Source organism: Apis dorsata, unplaced genomic scaffold, assembly GCF_000469605.1.
Source record: "Apis dorsata unplaced genomic scaffold, Apis dorsata 1.3 scaffold_710, whole genome shotgun sequence".
NCBI lineage: Eukaryota > Metazoa > Arthropoda > Insecta > Hymenoptera > Apidae > Apis > Apis dorsata.
The window spans coordinates 132,643-137,509 of NW_006263881.1; the positions used below are offsets into that span (position 1 = coordinate 132,643).

Here is a 4,867-nt window from a genome sequence, read left to right on the forward strand (position 1 = left end):
TAATAGATAAAAGTAATAAAAGTAAATAAAATAATATAATAAATAATTAATAATGAACTTTTTTATATTATTTATATCATATTATTTCAATTTCAAGCATATTAATAAATTAACAATACAATATAAAATACAATATAAAAAATTGAGAACATTTAACCTATTTAAACTTAAAATATAATCTTCACATATTTTATATTAACAAATCCTATTAACAATTTATTATCAAAATCAAAAAAGATTTTGTATATAGAAAATAATGAGTTATATATAGAGCAATTTTTTTTTAGTAAAATATCATTTTGAAAAGATGAAATCAATTAAACTTTTAAAAATATTTTTTTTTTCGCTTTTTTAAATAATAACTTTGTAATAATACGAACTTTATATATAAATTATAAAATGTTCGGATTTTATTTACTTTATAAAAAAAATAAAAAATATTTCTAAACCAAATTTGTTTATTAAAAAAATTAAAAAAATGATGAAAATTTGAGATTTGATTTCATACATTCAAAAAAATTGTTCATAAAAAAATTTGTTATGATATAAGATATAATAAATTTTAAAAATATAAAATATTCAAATTTTAAATTCAATAAAAAAAACATTCAAAAAATGAAAAAAATAATAAAAATTTGCGAGTTTTTACATATATATTAGTTGTTTTACATATTCAAAAAAATTTTCTTTTAAAAAAAAATTGCAATTATACTTTGCATATACATAAATTTTTATTAAAATCAAAATTTTCGAATTAAGTGAATTTCTTTAAAATACAGTGTACGAAAATTTTTTAATTGATAATGTGTGTCAATACATGTAAATATCTATTTTTTTATTCAAAATAAAATTTTGTTTTCATTAAAATATTTTTAAATTCAGTTGGATCATCATTATTTTAGTTTTATATATCTATTATCTATTATCAATCTATATTCCAAATTTCGAATTGAATTCATTTTAATTAATTATTAAATAATTAACAAATAAATTTCTTTTCAGTGAAACAGATCTCAAATTTCAATATATTTCTTTTTCTCAAAAAAATATGATAATTAATAAAAAACAATTTTTTTTTTATTTTTCTTTTCCTAAAAAATCAATCCTAAAGAAATTAAAATTAATAAATGTTATGTAATAAGAACTTCATAATTCTTTAAAATTTATCAATTTTTATATATTTCAATATCTATTATTTATTTCTTCAAGTGATTTCGATAAAAATTTCAGCATATATATAATTATTATAAAATGTATTATTTTTTCATTACAAATTTAAATAATTTAAAAAAAAAAGCGATATTTTCTTTGCGATTTCAATCAATTGCAATTTTTACAAATTTTTTTATATATATCACCTAATAAACTAATTCCTTCAACTTTTCAGAAAAGAAAAATTTTCAAAAATTTTTAATTCAATTTTTCCAAAAAAGGTACATTTTAAAATAGAATTATTTTAAAAGATGATCGAATATTTTGTCAGGAATTATTCTATTATATATATTATAATTCGTTACATAACTCGATGACTCGATAATATTATTTTTGCGAATTAATTTTGTAGCTTTATATAATAAGAGAAAATTGAATAAAATGAGAAAATTCAGAGATTTATCATGCATTCACACTATTAATAAACCGCTTTTTTATATATATGTATATTTACTTCCTATTCATTCAATAGCTCATTCAATCGAATCGATCACGAATTTTATCTTCGTTTTCTAATCTGTTCATTGAGGCTTCAAAACTAGTTTTTACGAATGAGATGAATTCTCGTGCTACATATATTTAGATATATTAATAAATATTAAACCGAATATTTATATTTATAAACTTAAATATATAATATAGCATGTCGCTGATTTTACTAATATATTTATTTCTGTAACATAATTTTTTTGTAATATTATATAATAATATTATACAATAAATTTAATAATTATGCAATTAATTTTTCCCAAATGTGACTGTTTTTTTAAATTTAATATACTATAGATTTAAATATTACAAATTTTTTGTAGGCACTATTATATAATATTATTATTATATTGAAATATTTTTATTATTCCTATTATACTATTATGTAATTATTGTTTTTTTCATTAAAATCAATTCATTATTATAATTCAAAATTCCATTTATTTCATTCATTTATTGTCCGGAATTTTTCTTCTGGAACAGCACAATAACAAAAATCCTTCCTCCTATAGTCACCAATATGCAATGTAATCTTTGATGTAACATTTTCGGTTATATGTTATTACTCATACAATTATATTAGTTCTATTAAAAATCAATTGACCAGCATCTTTTTCATAAATTCTTAAGCGTTTCATGATACTTAAATTATTATCTTGTTAATATGCAAATAAACATATTGTGTGTACATATAATGTTTATCGATATATAAATATAATGTATAATAATATAAGTACAATTCGAAATTGTAAAAAAATTGGAAAGAATAAAAAAAAAAACAATTTCACTGAATATACACGCAAGTATTTTATATGCAGTGAGCAACATGTATATATGCATATGTATTACGCGCATATAGAGAGCACAGCGTGGGAAGGCATGGGAAAATTGTATAGGACTTGGATTCACAATTGAAGGAGAAACTAGAGACAGAAGGGAATGTTGAGTCGTTGGATGCTCTGTTGAAGCGCAGAATGGTAAGTGGAGTCGGGGATCGGAGGGTCTGTCACATTGAGTGGGGCACCATAGAGAGAAGTGGAAAAACAGAGGAGGAACGGTGAGACAGCCTGCACTGCTTCTAGCGCTTGAGGGTTAAGGCCCGTTACGCAACGTAATAACCCCATGAATTTTTTTTTCAAAAATATCACCCAGCCACAAATCAGTCAGAAGCTTGGCATAAATTATAGAAATATCAATAAAAAAAAATTAAAACGTAACAACATTTTAATAAATTTTATTAATCATTTTTTAATTTAAATATTTATTAAAGCATCATTTTTTCGATTTCATGTTTTTTGTAGTAAATGAACAATACTGTTCAAATATAATAATTAATACAATTCAGAAAAATCAAACATAATATATAATATAATATATATATAAAGATATAAATAACATATAATATTATAAAATATATATAAAATTTTTATACGAAATTAAATTATCTATTTTCATAAAATAGAAAAATTCTAATTTAATTCTAACTAACTTTTATTATCAATTTATAATAAGTTTTTTAAGTTAACAAAATATTTCAATTTAATCTCTTACCTATTATTAAATGAAATCTAATAATTTTTTTATACTTTTTACATATGCGTGTCACGAGCGTATGTCGTACATACAACGTTGTCGAAATTCTGTCAAGCAAAGAAAAATAGTAATTGAACAGAGACGTAAAGAAACGAGAATAAAGCGAAACAAACATAGAGGAAAGAGAAAGAAGAGAGTTGGGAAAAGAGAAAGAGATTAAACTGCTATAAGAGAGACATGTGAAAGCCACTAATATTGCAAGAAGGGAGCAAGATGAAAAGAGGGGAAGGATACTCGACCCAGTAGCGTAACCATCATGAAGTAAATATATATAAAGACACAGATATAATGAAAACAGATTAATCTGTAATGCATGATAAAATAACGAAATAATGTTGGCTAAAATATAATAATTTCGAAAATATAATAATTTGAAGATTTTATACTTAAATTATTTTATATCTTAAAAGCAAATTAAAAAAATAATTAAAACTATTTTAGCAACTATATTATTCTGCTATTATCTTATCTATCTAATAATCAATATTTATCGATTTTTATACTAACAAAACATTTTAAAATATTTATAATTGATAAGATTAAGTTTTATTAATATTTAAAATATATATAAAATATATAAAACTGTATAATGATTTAAATTAATTAGTATACATCTCAATATCAATGTATAATATATATAATTTTAATATATATATTTTTATACATTAATTTTTCGTAGATTTTATGTAATAATGAATGTTTTACTCAAACTAAGAGCGTACCAGTACAGAAAAGAAGTTCTTGTTCATCTGCTAGGAGTCTTTTTTACGAATACTCGAGAAGAGAACTGAGCAACCGTATATTCCCCTCTCCTGATTACGCCACTGACTCGATCCAGCGAGGCAGCACGAATAACCGGTGCGCTGTTGCCAAGCGGAAATCACAGACCTGCGGGATTTTCTTCTTCCATGAAGACACGTTGCATTCGCTTACTGTGTTGACTTCTTATCAAGCTCATAAAAATAAACATTACAATAATTGAATTGATTTTATTTATATAATAACAAAGCTTAATAAAAAATGTCATCTTGTATATTATCCCCATTATTAACAAGTAAAAATGTTTTTGAAGTATCTACTTGATATATTTACAATTAATTAAAAAAATAATAGATATAAGATATAATATTCTTTTCAGATAAGAGACAGATATTATACATAGAAAATTTATTAATGAAAATATAAAAATTTTTTAATGAAATGATATATATTTTTGTATGTTATTAAATAATAATATTTATTATAATAAACAAATAAAATAAACAAAGAGGAAAAATATAATTTTTAAATTTAAAAATTAATATTATAAAAAAATGAAATTCATGAATAAGAGAAAACTAATACTTTCACTGCTCTATATTACTAAAATATTAATAATCAATACATTTTATAAATATCAAAAAAGTTATACATAATAGTTAAGTTATATTATGTCCAAAAATAGATTATTATATTTAAATTATTTCAACTTATAGAATAAATATATTAAAATAATATATATATATTTTATATATATATATTTTATAATAATAAATATTATAATAATAATATTAATAAATCTAACAATAATATT

At 20.6% G+C, this 4,867-nt stretch overlaps 1 protein-coding gene and 1 long non-coding RNA gene across 4 annotated transcripts in view; one reads left to right on the plus strand and one right to left on the minus strand.

The window, feature by feature from the left end:
- LOC116186455 overlaps window positions 1–4,867 on the minus strand; it is a 143,037-nt gene that overhangs the window by 125,951 nt on the left and 12,219 nt on the right. The window lies entirely within an intron of this gene.
- Window positions 2,966–4,867, plus strand: part of LOC102674938 — a 13,900-nt gene continuing 11,998 nt past the window's right edge. The window contains exon 1 of the long non-coding RNA XR_422665.2: window positions 2,966–2,998. This is a non-coding gene — a long non-coding RNA (uncharacterized LOC102674938). The remainder of the gene's footprint in view (window positions 2,999–4,867) is intronic.